Here is a 19143-nt window from a genome sequence, read left to right as displayed (position 1 = left end):
GTGTACTTCAAGTTCAAATCTTAAGCCAGGCACCGCTGGCTCACCTTTGTGTCATACTAGAACACATATTTTAGCACAAACTCAGCTTACAACATCATCAGCATGCACCTCTTTCCCATAAATAAGGTGTTGCACAAGCAAGTTTCTCCATTCATGCAGCTAGTTTTATTAAATCTGGACCCTAATGCATACTCATGGGTATAGCTCCCTAAAAATACTACAGTCATTTGCAATGCTTTTTATCGTAAACCTCTTGAGTTCTAAATTTACAGATAACTGAGTGAGGCATCCGTGCTTCAGGAACGTGGGTAAATTCTCTGTTTAATTTGCATAAAATAATAAGTGCAGGCACTTGTAGTTTTTCTTAGGGTACTGCCTACGGCATTGCTGAATGCTTAGTTTGGAATATCAAATGTGTGTATTTTTTATTTCAATGTATGCCTCATTCTTCCATCACACTTCACTTCTTTTCTCTGTCTCACTCGTACAGTTTCTTTTTCATTCCAGTAATATATTTATTCTCTATATAATTAATTATATATCTTATTTTGTAGGGTTTTTAAGGGAATTGGGTGAAAACGTTTTTATTGTATTTTGTTTATATCATAAGTATTGAATGTTAGGTTTTTATATTAATTTCAAAATTATATATTTTGTAATTATACTTAAATAATTTGTATTGCTCTGTGTGTTTAGTGCTTAGTTTTTACTTTATAATTATATATGTTTGCTAAAGTGCAGAATGTTGTTTTAAAATAGTTTTTTTTTTTTTATTTAGTCTGTGGAATATTGTTTTACAGTATGTTTTATTGTTTTAAATGTTCCAAAATGTAAATTGTGTTTTTTTTCTATACATTTTTAATAGTAACTAAATACTTATGACCTGATTTCGATGTCGGGCGGAAATTCATCAGACAGCTAGTTGGAGGCTTTTGTCTCGACATCAGTGGTTTCCTTACGACCACTGTATTAAAATACCGGTGGTCAGAGAGAAACACACAGTGGGGATTCTGCTGCACTTACGATGGGCTCCGAGCATCGGAAGGACCCATAATCCCATAAATGATGGCAGTGCCAGCCTCTGCTCTGTCGTCGGGATTATGAAGTCACTTTCCGCTGGACCTTTCATGGCAGTCCGTTCGAATGTGACTTTGGGGGCCCCTAGAATGGCCCCGTTCCCCCTGGCCCTCCACTGCAAGGCATGGGTGTCACCTATGTTGCCCCTTAAACATCCCTGCACCATGTGGCAGGCACCACATGTTGCCGGTAAACAAAATGGAGCCATGTTAGGTCCCCAAACGAATTCCACAGTCATATGTGTACATGAATAAGAGAAGTCAAAAAGTATTTTATCAAATTATCACAATCGCAAATTCTTTTTATATGCTTTTAAATCAATTTTTATTTTCCACATTTTTGTCATTCTTCACTTCAGTTTACATATGGTTTTTAAAATCGCCCTCCTGAGCATTTCACAGTAGCAGGAGACACTTTCGGGCACATGCATCATTCGAAATAGCATTCGCAAATTGTGCGAATCGCTAAATTCGTCCGTTTGCGAATGCAATTTCATGTTTTGGCATGCATGAAATTTTAAGTTATTTCGCAGTTTTTGGAATCGCAGATATGTTTTGCAAATTTCTAAAATATTCGCAATGATTAAGGATTCGCATTTCTTTGGTGCAAAAGTGTACGCATGGAAAATCGCAATTTGCGATTTCTTAAGAAATCGCAAATTGCAATTCTTATTTTTAGAAGCACTCCGACCAGGTGGTATTTTTTTTTCTTGGGGGAATTCAGGTGAAACTCATTTCAGTTGCATAAAAGGGGTGTTACAATGCATTTTAAATTTTTTCACAATGGCTGCTGTCATTGCATTGGCATGTAGGAGGAGGTTGAGTGCTGCTGCAAGGGGGAGAAGGATGATCAATTATAGGATATTTAGCGTGCGCATTAATTTGTTTGGGCAGACAGAGGCAGACATTTATGATAAATATAGGCTTAATGGGGACTCTATTTTAGAGCTCATAGCAGATTTGGAACCAATCTTGCAAAGACAAACATATAGGACCCAAGCCATTCCCACTCATGTACAAGTACTGTGTTCCCTTCACCTTCTTGCCTCAGGGTCTTTCCAGGGTGTCATTGCTATTGCTGGTGGAGTCTCACAGAGTTCCCTTTCTAGATTTTTCAACAACTTTTTAAAAGCCATGCTACAAAGGATCAGGCATTACATCACTTTTCCAAGTACACAGCAGGAATTGCTGCAAACTAAGTTAGACTTTTACAACATTGCAAACTTTCAACATGTAATTGGCTGTATAGATGGCACACATATTCCCATATGCCCACCTTCTGAAAATGAATGGAACAATAACAGGGGTTATGCCCACATTACCCTCCCATACCTGGACAAGGAGCATCAAGAGATGAAAAAATAGAACAAACTGGTATTGAGGGATAAATTCAATTTATAATTTTAGAACATGAAAAATAAATTATCCTGTTCTATATAACTAAATATATAACAATTTACTTACAAGAATTCAGAGGACGTATCAACAAGTACAGAAAAAAGGATGGCGCAAAACTAATATGTTCAAAGAAAACAACTTCACTATATACACACATTACAATGCATTATATACAAATCACGAAATCAATCTATACATTACATATATATACAAAAAATTACAAAAAATGTACCCAAAGATAGGTCTCAATATATGACCTGTCACACGATATATACACTCCTAATTTCGAGTGATATAACTCTATACTGGAGATCCCTAATACGCCTGAGATGTAATTTCTCTCAAAGCTCTCTTTTGCATAAGGCGCCTGAATATACAAACAAAGATAAACTAAACAGGGACTCCTAATCACAAGGGTGTCGACGCTGTCGCGGTCGCGTTTCAGCCACAGGGGTCTTTAGGGCTTCATCAGGACAAGGGTACTGAAAGGAAAACACGCGCTCATCTAAGAAACGGTCACCCAGGGCACCAAGGGTGAAAAAAAGATCCACTGGGCACCTGCGCCCAAAGAGCACTTAACGCACCAAGTTGATGTCACACATGCAGTAATGCCGGCTTCAGTGGAGATAAATCGTCAAAATCAAAACCAGGTTCGAGGCAATTACACTCGTTCAAAAAACGGGCGGCCAAACGAAAGTCAATTGTCCATCCACATTCGAACACAGGGGAAGCACTTCCGCATTTACACGGGCGACTCACACTTGCCAGTATGTCAAATGAGTATATTTTCCGCAATAGGAAATGTTACCATTCCATGAACATTCAAGCAATTTGTAATGCAAAACCAATTTTTACAGATTTATTGGCTAGCTACCCTGGAAGTGCCCATGACTCGTATATATTCAGACATAGTGCCATCCATAGGCGACTGCTTGCTGGAGAGTTTGATGATGGATATTTGCTTGGTAAGTACTTCAATATTTTAATACTTATGAACATAGCATGTTACTATATGGTCATAATCATGCATTGTGTTTTTTATTACTTAAACCCAAAGGTGACAGTGCAAATGCTGTGAGATCATTCATACTGACACCCTATCTCAATCCAACTACCCGCAAAGAGCAGCAGTATAACCATGCCCATATTGCAACTCACAATGTCATAGAGAGGACTTTTGGTGTCATGAAATCAAGATTTCGCATACTTCATAAAACTGGAGGAGCATTGCAATATAGACCAGATGTATGCTTTAAGATTTTTGCAACATGTGCCATGCTTCACAGTGTAGCTACCAAGAGAGGCCGTGAACTTGATTTAGAGGAAGATTTTCCAAACATTGACAACCAACCACAACAACCTCTTGCAAGAGTTCATGGACCAGACGCAGCAGAGGGTAGGAGAAGGAGGGCCGAGATCACACAACATTACTTTTAGCAGAGGTATGACGCTTACAATGGTTAGAGTGTGCTTACATGTTATGTTTATTAAGTTCATAAACAAAAGTAATTCTTGTAAATTATGACATCTGAATTGCTTATCAACAAAGTAAATTATTAAGCAGTACTTTCTTAATTTTCATTAAATCATTACTTCTTATGATGTAAATGAATGAACAGGAAAGTGCAAAAATGTCACTTTTTCCTACCACGCACCCCTAAAGCCTTAGATGTTTCAGTAGCTGTGCCAATGGGTTTGCAATTTGCTGTGTCAAATTTTCTATTGCTACGGCGTTCTCCAATTTTACTGGTACTTCCTTCAACACGCACATGCTTGAAACAACATCAATAAGTGACCCTTCATTTGACATTCCTTTAGATTTACAACGTTGCATGTCATTTGCAATGGTTTGAAGTGCATTCATTCCTCTGGATATGTCCCCACAGCACTGTGACAAATCCTTCTGCATGTCCAGGATATGTTTAATGAGCTGAGCATTGGTGCTGCACATCCTATTCATTGACCTACAGCATGCCTGTGTACTTAACAGTGACCTACTAAATCTTTTGGCATTTGCAATTTGCTGAGACTGCATTGTGGTGCACATTGATTCCATGGCAACTGCCATGCGGTCCAGTTTGTCTGATGACACCAAATGTGCTTTTTTGAAGACCTTTGTCATGTGAGAGAGACTACTGCTAATGGCACTGATGTCACGAGTGACCTGATTAAATTTCCCCTTCATCACCCTTAGGTCCTTTCCTTGCAGACGTTGCACTTTGATCAGCTTCATCTCAACTATACTGGCACTTGTGTCATCATCTATGGCTGATCTGCGCATTGAAGGACGTGCCCTCCGCCTCACAAATTGCTGGATCCTATGTCGCCTGCCAAGTTGACTTTGAACAGCAGCAGGTGTTTCAACAGAGTTTTGCACTTCAACAGGGACATTTGTATCCTCATCACTATCTGACTCTTGAATATGACGCACTCTGCGCAATGAATTTGTAGGCTGTACTGTGGTTGAAGGTGATCCTGAATTCATTCCAGCAGAGTTCAGTAAATCCTGAGTAAATGACTCAGCATACTCAATGAAATCAGTGTCCACTTCTGCATCTAAGATTTAAAAGAGTGCAAATAACTTGTTACTACTAAAGTGTTGAACTTGATGTGTCATTTTAATAAAAAAATTAAAACCAAAAAAAACATCTGTCAAGGCTAATGATTTCCTATAAATAATTCATGTTTGGTCAATGCTGATTTTGTTTTAGAAAAAAGGATTTATGTCAGTTTAATGTAAAGAAAACTACAAAACCCATGATGCACTGCTTTTACCACTACAAGAATCATTGACAATACAGACATCCTGTAAAATGCACAACTGAAGCAAAGTTTAAATAAATACAGTCATTCAACTCTTAAATGTGTCATGCTAACACCAAATTCACATTAAAAAGAGACATTTAAATTATTACCTTGAGAGGGTCCAGGTTGATCTGAAGTATCAATGTCTATGACTCCAATGACCGATTCAGTGGAAAGGGTTCCTTCTACCAGGTCCTCCAGAGGGGTGTTTGGTCTGTCCCTGGGAGTACCACCTCCAGTTTTTTTGGCAGACTTGGTGCCTGTCGCAATCCTTTCTTTAGCACGACTACGCAGGTCATACCAGCGCTTTTGAAGGTTATTAATGTCTCTGTGAGCAACACCTACTGCATTAACTTTAGCTTGTATAGCCAGCCAAAGTTTCCTTTTTACCCCTTCAGGAACCTTCAGGGACTGCTTTCCGAAAAGCTGCTCATTGTGCGATGTAACCTCTTCAATCAAAATCTCTAGCTCCTGCTCACTGAATTTCACTTTTCTTTTCCTTCCATGTTGCTCCTCTGAAAGATTTTCTGCCATTTCTTCAAGCACACCACACAGAGAGCCTCTTACTGTTGCTGCAGACTGAGTACAAACTGCCAAAAGCCACCCCAGCAGTTCAAACTGGACCTAAGGTGGGTCTAATTGCTTGCAGAGCTTGCAGGCTGAGATTAAGATGAGATGCATCATGTGCGTGAAATGGCAATTTGCAAATTCGCAAACTGCGAATTCGCAATTAAGAAATCGCTTTTTTCCTGCGAATCGGTAAAAATTGCGATTTTTACCGATTCGCAAGAAAAACATGATGCATAGCTTTTTGCGATTCGTTATTTGCGAATCCTTATTTTTCGCAAATAACGAATCGCAAAAATGAACATTGATGCATGTGGCCGTTTGAGTTTCCACATGTCACAATGTTTTTAGAAGTACCCAATGCATTTCTGGAAAATTCCCTACATCAGGGGCATTTCAAATACAAAATTTCATATAAGAACACATCAGCATAATAAATATAATCTTAACTATACTATCAAGCCTAATACACCTACACACTATGTGAACCTTCTGCTGAATGCATTAATATTTACTTCATGCATTCGGTGTCATCCTTTATCCAAATAAAAAGGTGAAACAAAGAAACAAAATCTGTGACCTACTGACCCCCCAATTCAAAAAGAATCCTCATTAACAACGACCATAACAGTGATCTTAAACTCCATATTTATAGCCCAAAAGAAAACCTCAGAAACCCAAATTTAATCAGTGCTTGAAAACAAACTACAGATTCATGTTTGCCAATCTTACTCCTTTCCTCGGAGAGATCAACCCTTTATCATAATATCCCTCTATTTGCTTACCGAATCTTTTGTTGGACTATGTTTGTGACAAAAATGGTATCAATATAACTTTTTGGAATGGTGGTGGCATGTTTGAATTCCCATCTATCATATAGTCCTTCATTCAGCTTCAAGGCAAGCAGCCCCATTCCTGCCGAAATTCAAATTGCCGCCATTGAACAACAATCAGTTTTTATCTTCCCTCTGGCAAATCAACTCCAGGTGCCCCACCTCTCATATGTAATGAAAACAAATGCCTGACTTTGTGCATGCCGCTCACGGCGTGCTATTAATAAGCAACCTCCATGTTCCCACTACATCTCCCAGAATGTCTGTACTAACTGCCCAGCTGGTGTTTGTGACTCCTCTATGCCAAAAGCAACTGTACTCATAATGCAACAAAATTACTAGTGATGAATAAAAACAAAAATGCATGTATATGACATGTCTTCCATTATCATATTAGTTTACTGAGCACATATGTTTGGATGCAAAATTTCAACACAGAAGTTAAAATGATAAAAACTGCTAATCCTTTTGTACTTCTGTGATGGTGTTCTCTGAGAAATTCAACTCATAACCGGAAAGATGGTACCTGCCCCACGGTGCAGGGATGTTTAAAAACATCAATTTTCCAATTGTAGCTTATGTTTGGGCCTTTTCTGCCAGCCGCACAAGCTGCAATTGTAAACTGGATGTTTTCAACCACCCATAGGGGGGGGTCGCATCCAAATACAGCTGGTGGAGCCGCCAACCTATGATCCGGCCGTTCCATTCTGCAACAGTGTTGGTCGAACGACCAACATCGTAATAAGGTCCATCGTTTTTTGGGGTAGTTAATAATTTTTATTTTTATTTTATATGTGAAATTTGTTTTGCTTTATTTGTTTTGTTTGTAAGAAATCGGGTAAGATTTTACTGTAATTCTTTATTTATTTATTTTTATTTTGGTAGTATGTGGTTGCTGAAGAAGGTGATTAAATGTATTCAACTTCAAAGTAAATGTTTACACTTTTCTACAAAGACCTCCTTAAAATATAAAAAATGAAAATGATTGTACATTGTAATTATGAACCAACAAACACGTTGATGTTTTGGATTCATAAAAAGCTTTCAGCTTTAAATCTTCAATATTCCTTATATTTGCACGACATGGAAGCATGTATTTACTCTGGGGGTCACCTCTGCCTTTACAGCGGAAGAATTGCTACTGCATTAAATGAACAAGAATGGCACTGCCTTTTAACCATAGTACTCTGTTGCCATCTACCTTTGACCGTTTGCGTTGAATTAGCGTAAAATCATCTCTTTCAGCACTTTACAGCAGTTGGGTACTGAAAATGAAAGGACGTTGTTAGGTAATGTACTTCTCAGGGGAGAAAATAATAAATCTTAAGCAATGTATTGATGGATATGTAGCCTAAATTAGTTTGACTAGACTGTACATTAACCTGTCTATTGTTTTTAACAAAGATCTGGATATCATCCCATTTATAAAAGACACTGTATTTCCTAAAATATCCAACCAGTAATGCAAATAGATATATAGGAATTTGTACTTAGGAACTCTTCTTTCGAGTGCCCTGATTTAAGGCCAGCAGTCATCACCAGACTGAACCTACCACACTATCAACCTTTTTAACAGGCGCTGGAAATCACAATTGTAAACTTGTTATTATTATATGGGCAGCCATTGCCTGATTGGGCTTCCACTAAATCTTAAGAAGTCATTAGCTAGTTTTTTCATCCTCCCCCCATCTTTGAAGAAGGTGCACCATTACTTAGAAACAGATTCAAACACTGGCTCTCTGTATGTCAGGGTCTGTTATACTTAGGTGTTCCAAATATAAGTGGCTGGCCTTTCACTCTATTGATTTCTAATTGACTTTCTTTTACCAAAAATAATTACCATTCTTTGGAGTTATACTCCTGCATGATCTGATCATGTTCAGTCGTTAGCATAGGAAAACCTTTTTGTTTCAAATACATCTAAACAATGGTGAACTTGTAACAATATGATTTTAAGTAGGAACATACATCACTAATAATAACATTGAATAGATAAGGAGCCAAGACACACCTTCACCTTACTCTAGAACGACAATGCAGCATGTTAACTTGCTTCATATGCACCATTCATTTGACTGTTTACCAGATCCTATTAGGGTGGAATACAATATATACTAAATTGTGTGGAAATAGCATGGTAATTAATCCTACAGCCTGGTGTATGTGGCTCAAACTTAGACGTTTTGGAAATGTCAATCACTGTAAAACCAAGTGTTGCTGATCCATGGATGCAAGCTTGTCTATCCATGAGAGTTTGAATGAATGTACTGTGTGTTACAGAATAAGCCTTCATGAAACTGGTTTTATATGGTTAGATAATGGTATTATTATTTGACTAGTTCTAATAATTCATCTAAAATGATCCATGTAGAGATATTTCTGGGACAATGTAATATTTTACATTTCCACAGTTCTAGCTTCTTTCCAACAAACTGAAATGTAACCCATATCCAAGACACATACAGTTTGTATCTTTAACATGGAAGCTCACCAATAAGGAGCATCTTTTACATGATAATGGAAATAACGCTGAGGTCCAAAAGCAAAAGACACTTTCATTCCAATGATAGTCTTCAAGATCCTTTCCTTTAAAATCTCCATATCCACTGTTACATGTTAACTTGATTTTAACTTGTTTTTTGTTCTTATTTTTGTACTTTTCAGACAAATATACAGCCGATTTCGTATCACCTATTACACTTGTCTCATCTGTATCAGTTTTATCATTCACACTCCACTAAATCCCAGAAAACTTTATTATTATTTATGATATTTGTATTTTACATCAGTTTGATTTTCTTGAGAATTGGAAGGCTCTTTTTAAATCTGATGCAATATTTTCAAAGAATGTTTCATTTGCTGCACCTCTTTGACTATCTTTGGGGTAAAAGAGGACAATATCTCCTTGCTTTTGTAACACAACAGCGATGGTAAATTTTCATTTCACTTTGGCATCAAACCATTAGTTGCTTGCTATTTTAACTTTTTAGTCAATGCTCTTTTTAGAAGTTTTTTTCAGCGATTGATGCACTCAATGACTTCTAGTTTTTTTTTACCTTACACTTTCTTATCATTACTTAATGATTATCAATAATTTGAAACCTTGGATGGGGGAAGTGTGGCTCAATGGTTAGAGCGGCAGACCCTGATGCAGAGGTCTAGCTCGGGACCAGGGTTCAATTCCTGCCTCAGCAGGGTCTTGGGCTCAATTTCCTCGGACCTGATATTTCTCGCCTCAGTGCCTATTCTAATCATGGGTCCAACTCTGGGCAATAGCTTGCTTAATCTCCACAACGGCCCCAACATTGCTAGGATGCCTGGCTTCACCTTGGGGGTGCCCAGGAGTGGGCACTTCACATGGAAAGCCAGGAAGTGTTCCACAGCAGTATGAGTACAAGTGCCTGAGATACCCCTTTGGGGGTTGATTCGGGCGCTATACAAGTACTACTACATTTACATTTAATAGACAATACAAGACTATTTCAATGACACTTGGCATTGCTATTATTTGATTCATATTACACTTCACTATGCACTAGAAACTAAATATCACATTTTTGCTGATACTCATCATTTTTGTCTATGGAATCTATTTCACAATAAAAACAATGGAAAAACAATGGAAAAAATGTTTCTCCTGTAAAGAAATCCATTCACTAAGGGACCTGGTTTTGCCACATACCCTATTGTACATTTACGAACACTCAAATTGAAATACACCATGTAAATGCTGTAAATCAAGTTATAAACACACTGTGGCGTAAATGTTCCATGCCTGCAAGGTTTTTACCTTAGGGAACATGGAGAGAGGAGTGTCCCAATGAATATCATTCTCAGTACTCTAATCATCCTCACTCATTTTCCCGTGCTATAACATTTGATGATTTGGCCACACTATTATTGCTACAATTTGAATTTCGTATTGTTCTGAATAAATAAATAATTAACAAATATACATTTCATGCATTGACAAGTTATATAAGTAAAAACTGCACACCTGAAGAACAAATTAAATTAAAATCACTTATGCAAAACCTGTTGCATAATGAATGGGTCAAATTACAAATAAACAAAAATATTCATATTTCTATACAAATGATCTCCACTAATATGTTCACTCCACATGGCAAATTGTTTAGCGAAACCAGTCATGTCAGCAGAGCAATCATTGTCATACGTATCAGAAACTTAAACATGGATGAACTTTTGTCACTTTGCCAGGGGGACCTAGAACTAACTGAGTGCTACAACCAAGCAATGTCTGATATAATGAATGTAGTAGATCCATTTCGACTCAAAAGTTACAAATACAAATTATTCACACTCCTGGTACAACCATAACTTAAATGAAGAAAGGAGGACACTCCAACTTGATCAGAGTTGATGGAGCCATGAACCCTCCTTGATGAATCTGAAACAGCTACAGGAGCAAAAAGAAAACACCCACAGAAAGATAATATAGAAGAGGAAATCATCATTCTTCAAAACCCAAAAATCACCCACACCCACTCGTGGGAATTGTCAAACAACAAACCAGTATCAGCAAATCTAAAATGATCACCAGCACCTCCAAATGAGAATTGTGAACCTTTCCCAACCTTTTTTTGGTAGAAAGTATTGGTTATTGAAAAAATAAACCAACATAGACAATGAAGTGATACAGGATCGGATCAGCAACATAAACCCAACACAAAGGCAACTGCGACAATGGAAAGACTCAAACTACCAACCATGAAGTCCAAAAATGAGTCTACATGGCAAAAATTCAAAGCCTTAAATGAAGAGGAGTTATGTGAGACTATAGCGTCAATTAAACCAACTTTGCATGTTGATGATCCTGTCCCCTCTTCAATCATCAAGGAGTACAGTTAACTTATTGAACCCCTCTAGACTGAGATTGGAAACTCATCTTTATCCTATGGCATCATCCCAGACTGTTTGAAGATTAGACAAGTGACACTGTTCCAGAACAATGCTGGCACCTACCCAACATACCCAAATACTTTTCATCCATTGTCAAACATGCCCTTCCTAGTTAACAGCTGGAAAAATTATTACAGAATCAGTTTGGCAGCACATTGAACAGTGCAGAGTGCTTGATTTAGAACAGGTGACAACACTGAGACTGCTAACTTGCACATCATGGATGATGCACTCAAAATTCTGGACTGGAACAATTTCAGCCTCTTAGAGTTACTAGAATGTAGAATGTGGCTATCTAATAATGTCCTCAAATAGTTCACTTCCTTCCGATCAGGTCGTTCTCAACTAATGAAATGGGTGGCTCTTTATTTATCAGGTTGCAAGTTACTCTTGAAGTCCCTCAAGGATTCACTATCTTCCCACACTCTTCAGTCTTTATAAGGAACAAGCTGATCTTGATTACCACATGTATGCTGATGACTCTCAACTTTACTAAAAGTCTTCCTCCCCAGAAGATATCATCTGACTCAACGACACTACACTGAAAACCCAAACCAGGCTGTCAGATACCCACCTCAAATTGAACTCCAAGAAGACAGAATTCCTATTAATCTCCCTACACGATGGTACACTCCCTATACAGAAATGGATCAACCACTTGAATGCACCGCAATTGCAACACAATGTTCATTGAATCAACAAAATCCCTTGGAGTAACCCTGGAGAAGAACAATAACTTGCAAGCACAAATTAGCGCATCCACATGTAGTGCTTGCTTTTACCTCAACTCAACGCCCTCAAGATAGTGAAATCATTCATCCCCCACCAGACTTCAAGACTGCAGTGCAATCATTTGTCGTATCTCTAATGAAATTAGAATCAAGATTGCAATCAGGACCTTTGGCAAGCATTTCTGGAATAAACTTTTACAATGCAGAAATACATCCCATCAGGCAAACTGTTCCCATCTAGCCTTACTTTCAAAATAGGTCTGGAAAACTGAAAAAAAAGCATCTCACAGGATACTGGGTGAAATCACAAACAGCATTACTAAAGTAGAGAATATTGGACACTCTGCCAGTATCATAAGCATTACATCTAAATTAGGATGTATATCTGTGTCGTTGTTATACTATACTACGTGTCACATGAACGTTCTGAGAAATATCTATGTAATTTAGCACTGAAATTATCATTATTAAACCTGTGAAACGTTTTTTTTTTTTTACCTGTGCATCATCACGTTAGCTGGCCGGTGGTAAAAACAGGCAATCCCCACTCCATGGGGTATGCCATGGGCACATCACCACAAGAGGCCAAGCCCACAGGTGGTGGACAGTTGCAAGCTTAGCCTGCACACATGCTTGCAAGTAACGGAGAAAGTATTGTGCAAACTTGCAATCCCTGATAGGATCTGCATTTCCATGTAGTTTCCAACGAACTTGACCTTGACCATTTCCATGGCAAGGGGGATCAACCCAAACATGGGAGGGGAAAACTCTTCAGGACAACATCTCTGAGGATTGTCTTAAGAGGGCAAGACTAATTTATTTGCAAAATTAAGGATTTGGATCTGTCTGAGGTGGAACAGTAAGTCTGCTTCTCCATGCTGTTGTACCCATTATGTATACACAAGGAATATTGTCACATGAGGAAAATAAACACTTTACCTCGCTGTCAAGCTGGTTGGCGGAATCAGAGGGGAAAGGTGTTTAAGGGGCACTGTAGATGGCTGGTTAGAGTTATGTAAAGTCTGTTGCCATTGGCCTTATCTGCCTCCTCCTCCTCGCTGCCGCTGGAGGTTGGGGCGGGCTTCTCTGTTCACAGGCCAGGCCCCCTAACCCTCACTTGAGGTACCTAGCTAAGAGTTAAGCTAGGGGTAAGACGTTATGGGAGGGGAGGGGAGATAAGGGTGAGAGGGGAAAGAAGGGGGCCGACAGGAAACAGAAAGAGACAAAGGAGACGTAACAATGTAATTTATGCTGCAGGTGGAGACAAATAACAGGTGTTGGTGGCCTGGAATAAAAATAAATGATTAAAGGCAGTTTTGTGGGTAAGCTGAGTGTGGCCTTCGGATATTAGGGACCTGGGCCTAGGTCTAGCTCTCCCATGCCTACAGCTGGGCTTGCTATCGGGATCTGCACATGCTACACTCTTTATAAAACTGGATGACTAGCAGTTTTGAGAAAAGCTAGCACTGATACTTGATTATTTCCTATTTGTCAGAAAGTTTCGTATTAACATTTATCTGCCAAACGTTTATAGGCAGATGGCCCGGGGTACTTAGTTTAGACTTGACCAAATAACACATTTGAAAACCATTTCCGGCTCTAGCAGTATATTGTATGAAAAATTGGGAAACAACCCTTACAACGCAACTATTACAACGCACACCGTTACAACGCACACCATTACAACGCAGGATCCGTTACAACGCATGCCATTACAACGTAAGTATTGGTAAGTATGCTATTTTTTTAAATCATTTTTTTTAAATGTAAATTAAATAAATTAATTTAAGTAATAGTATATATTTAGTTTTGGGTTATGGGGTACAGGGGTATTTTTAGGTTTCAGGGCTAGGTATGGGTTTTGGGGTACAGGGGTATTTTTAGGTGTCAGGGTAAGGTTTGGGTTTTGGGGTACAGGGGTATTTTTAGGTTTCAGGGTTAGGTTTGGGTTTTGGGGTACAGGGGTATTTTTAGGTTTCAGGGCTAGGTATGGGTTTTGGGGTACAGGGGTATTTTTAGGTTTCAGGGCTAGGTATGGGTTTTGGGGTACAAGGGTATTTTTAGGTTTCAGGGCTAGGTATGGGTTTTGGGGTACAGGGGTATTTTTAGGTTTCAGGGTTAGGTTTTGGGGTACAGGGGTATTTTTAGGTTTCAGGGCTAGGTTTGGGTTTTGGGGTACAGGGGTATTTTTAGGTTTCAGGGCTAGGTTTGGGTTTTGGGGTACAGGGGTATTTTTAGGTTTCAGGGTTAGGTTTGGGTTTTGGGGTACAGGGGTATTTTTAGGTTTCAGGGCTAGGTTTGGGTTTTGGGGTACAGGGGTATTTTTAGGTTTCAGGGCTACGTTTGGGTTTTGGGGTACAGGGGTATTTTTAGGTTTCAGGGCTAGGTATGGGTTTTGGGGTACAGGGGTATTTTTAGGTTTCAGGGCTAGGTATGGGTTATGGGGTACATGAGTATTTTAAGGGTTCAGGGTAACGGGTATTTTTAGGTTTCAGTTTTTAAATAAATAATTTTAAATAATTTAAATAATTTTAATAATAGTATTATTTTTTAATTAGTTCTTTAATAATAATTGTTTTTTTTAAATAAACTATTTTTTAAAGTATATATATTTACAAATTAATTATAAAAAAATAATTTAATTTATTAAATTAATTAAATTTTAATAAATTACATTTTTAAAAAAAATAATATACTTACATATACTTACGTTGTAATGGCATGCGTTGTAATAGCATCTGCTATGTAATGGAATGCATTGTAAAAGCATTAGTTGTAAATATATCTGCGTTGTAAAAATTGCGTTGTAACGGTGTGCGTTGTAAAAGTTTGCGATGTAACGTCATACATCCGAAAAATTAAATTAGCCCCGTAGTTAAGGCCTTACAGTCATGTTTAAGACTCCAATTTCAATTATTGCTGATAATTTGATTTTTGTAGCAGACATGCCTCTTAAATTACACTTGGGTGTTGTATTTTAGAAGATGTTGTTGTGATTTTATACCTTTAAATGACAAGCTCTTTCGTGACAACAAAAGTGAACTCCTTTGGAGGAATTCAGCACATGGTAACAGTTGCCTCTTCAGATCACCTATCCGTTTTTCATCCTCTAGGGTAGGCTTAATTCTCAGAATGTGAAAATGGTCACCCAACAACCCTAAGTTTATTTGACTTCACAGTAACGGTTAACCCTTTAGGGCCAGCAGGGGCGGTGGGTGAGATTTTAAAGTGGTGGGGCGCAAAGTGATTTGCATAGAGCACCGCAGCGAGCGAGCGCAGCGAGCGAGCCCAAACCCCAAAAGGGGGGTTTGCGGGGGTTACCCCCCCCAATAATTTTTTTTAAGAAAAATCGTGCATTTTCAAGCAAATTTGAGAAAGCAGGAAGGTTAATGAAGCAATTGTGAAAGTGCAGTTATTACATTAATAGATGGCATAACATAGGTAGCTGCCACTGGTTGCTTAATAGAGTCATATAGTGTGCCCATAAATCAAAACAGTGTGTGGAGCTGATATACAGGACCACAGGGGATTAAGAGAGTCATCTGTAAGAGATTCACTGTCAGCAATGAAGATTAAGGTGAAGCCTGACATATTCTTTCCATGATATCAGCGTAAACAAGGGAACAGACTAGTTCCATCGCAAGGGATAGAAAGGAAGGACCAGGCAGACAATGAAGAAGAGAAAGGTTTATGATGGGCACCCCACTGTGAAGGGAAAAAAATATAACAAAATAAAGAAAAAGTGAATAATAAAGGAGCAAACAGTGGTGAACTGCAAACAACACAACGCATAATGTGCTTCATGACATGAAATGTACTAACCTTTGAGGGAGACTTCTGCGACCCTATAAACCAGAAGTTGAGTTGCACATGCACACAGCCTGTCTGTGCTGCTAGGACTTCATTTGTTCATCAAGCCCTGTGGGAGGAATGCGGATCTCCAGATCCACCTCACACACGAGGCAGCCACCAGCACACTCCCACAGAACAGTGCAATGTCAGGCTTTCACGTGTTGGCTTTTGCCACATCGTTGCTGTCTTTTAATCTTGGAACAGAGTGCTTCCCAGAGTAAAGTGCTACAACACCTTGTCAGGAGTATTAAGCGCTATATAAAAGCAATTACAACACAATACTGTTTCCCAGATCACATACACCCACTGGCTATGAGCATGGGCAGGGACATAGTGCTACTTTTTGGGATAATGGGAATTGTCGTTGGAACCTCACCCAGTGCAATCAGTTGTGTAGGCTGTTGCCAAAATAGCTGCCATGTTCCCATTTTATGTAATATGTCCCTGTAATTTTCTGAAAGAACTGCACTTTGTACACAGCTTTCAGCTTCAGAGAAGTGCAGAAATGGAGGGAGCAGCCAGACGGCATAGAAAGGGAAATGCCAAACCAGGGGTCCCAGTTGTGCATGTGAGCAAGTGAGGTATGAGTAGTTCAAAGTTTCCTTGGTTTAATTGCTGACTTTTACCTTTATCATCAAAAACACTGGAATACAGGAAGGCAAAATAAAAGCAGTACAAGTCACGCATGACGCAGGACAACGTGAGATCTTTGTAGATATAATAGAACAATGCTTGGAAGTAAAGAATAGCTATGTCCTTGCCCCATGTTAAGCATGCTAAATGGAAAGTCCGTCTTCGAATTGCTGCATTTTATTTCCATAATTCCACTGAATTTCCATTTCATCAAGCAGGCATTTATTTTTCCCAAGTTCATAACAGCTGCCTGGCATCTAACAAAACCCTAACTAGCTACCTCCGCCACTTACCCACTCCCTCCTCAAATGGTAGGAGTGAGCCCGAAGCAGCCCCTGCAGGTCACGAGGCCCCGAAACAGGCCACAAACCCAAACCACTATCTCATTCTCCTCCCATCCACCCAGCTGTCCCGGTCAACAGAACACCAGCAGCACCGCTCTGCCAATGCCCAACCACTTCGCCTGAGAGGCACAGCCCCTGATCGTGACTGGTGCAACCACAAAGCTATGCCTGCACTTCTGTGGAATGCAATAGTGATGTTTACCCCTTGTTAGTGAATGTCGTTTGTCCTAGGTCATTCAAGTTTAATTAATTAGGAGCAAAGCCTCCTAACACATGTCCGCAAAGAGAAGCAAATGTCCTGCGCAGGGCTAAGCCACGCTTCCCTCATGTAAGTGCTGCCTGTGGAAAACCAGCGCTATAAACTTATTGCCAATTTAGCTTGCACTGTTGTGGCCCATTTCTATTCAATACCGATATACCCCTCCCAACCCACTTACTACTTACTTACTTACTTGCTAGTTATCATGCATCAAAGTTATTAAAAGCACTGCCATGTGATGCAATAGTAGGCAAAAACGGTAGCTCCCCTAGTGTTAAAATTGACATAGCCGAGAATTCGTCTGGGACAAAATGTGCAGCATATTGACTTTCCATGACCAGTCCAAACCACCAGGATACAACATCACCACAGATATCCTGACATTTTCTTGTCATTTTTAAACTGCAGCTCACTCCCCTTACCCCCCATAAACCCATAGGAGGGTGTGCATTTATCAACTGAGGCACAATTACTTCTGTTATGCTCCAGTACCTCGTGGAACTATGGGCACAGTACTAGAAACAACGGAAACCACCGATCTAATATCCCCATCCCAAAAAAGAAAGAAACATCCCAGTCTTAGCTCTGGAGACCGCGCTGTTTGTGTGGCAAGCAGTTCAGCCACTGGATGGGGAGTAGAATTTGAAAGTGCACAGGATCACACGTTGTGGTGGTGCTGCGGTTTCATTGTCTATTAGACCAGTAAAACAAAAGGCGGCCAATGTACCTATTAAATTGGCTCCAGTGACACCTGGTGAAGCAGACACTCCCTCCCATAGACCATCAAGTGCACACTGCAGTGCAACAGCAAATAACTATCACGCCAACCTTCATACGAAATACACCTTATAAACCAGATGCAATATGCCTTTCATTCCAGAAGCATCCATTGTTCCATATTGGCACTGCGCTTCTTCCAACACAACTAAATTACCCACTTCCCTTGCCATACACACTGCAGCAACCAAGCACACGAAAACTCAAGGAACTGGTATACAGCACCCCTACTGCGCACCCCTTCATGCCAGGAGTGGGACACAAAGCAGCCACTGCACCCAGGATGCCTAAAAAATGAACAAATGCAAACCCAGTTATTTTAACATAGCCACTTCTGCTTGCCCAGCCTTTCCAGCCCTAGCAGCACGTTCGGTTCTCCCAACGCACATCCACTCCGCCGAGACGCATGCTGCCTGTCACTAATAGCGATAATAAATAACTAGTAATGTCAGCTTACCTTTGAGAGGGGATCTGATACTCTCCTCACAAGCACGCTCCAGAGGCCCTGCTGTGTAGTCCCCAGTTGTTTATACATACCACCAGCCCCGGATACCTATTAACGGCCTAACTTCATCTCAGCACCAAAGTCTTGTTAGGCGAAAATGCGCAATATACAGCCTCAGTCATACCCATTAAATCCGCTGGACACAAATCAATCACGGGTTGCAACTTGCTCCACGTTCAGCTTCTGAATGAAAAATCAAATGGCAGCGGAGCGTCTGCCATCATAAATTGACAATAAATGATGAGGGGAGGCCTCATTGTCTGAATGGAACGCATTTGCATTTGACCTCTTAGTTGTAAAATAGGGAGATAAGTACGTCTTGGCTGAATGGGGTGATATATTAAGAGCCCTCGAAATTTCTAGTCTGGGCCATTGCAGCAGCGCAAACAAGTAGCTGGCTGGGGGAGATATATTTTTAAAGGGGTAGATTTGGAGATTTC

This window comes from Lissotriton helveticus, chromosome 8 (genome assembly GCF_964261635.1).
Source record: "Lissotriton helveticus chromosome 8, aLisHel1.1, whole genome shotgun sequence".
NCBI classification, from domain to species: domain Eukaryota; kingdom Metazoa; phylum Chordata; class Amphibia; order Caudata; family Salamandridae; genus Lissotriton; species Lissotriton helveticus.
The sequence above is the reverse complement of the archived record's forward strand: the minus strand, read 5'-3'. Positions refer to the sequence as shown.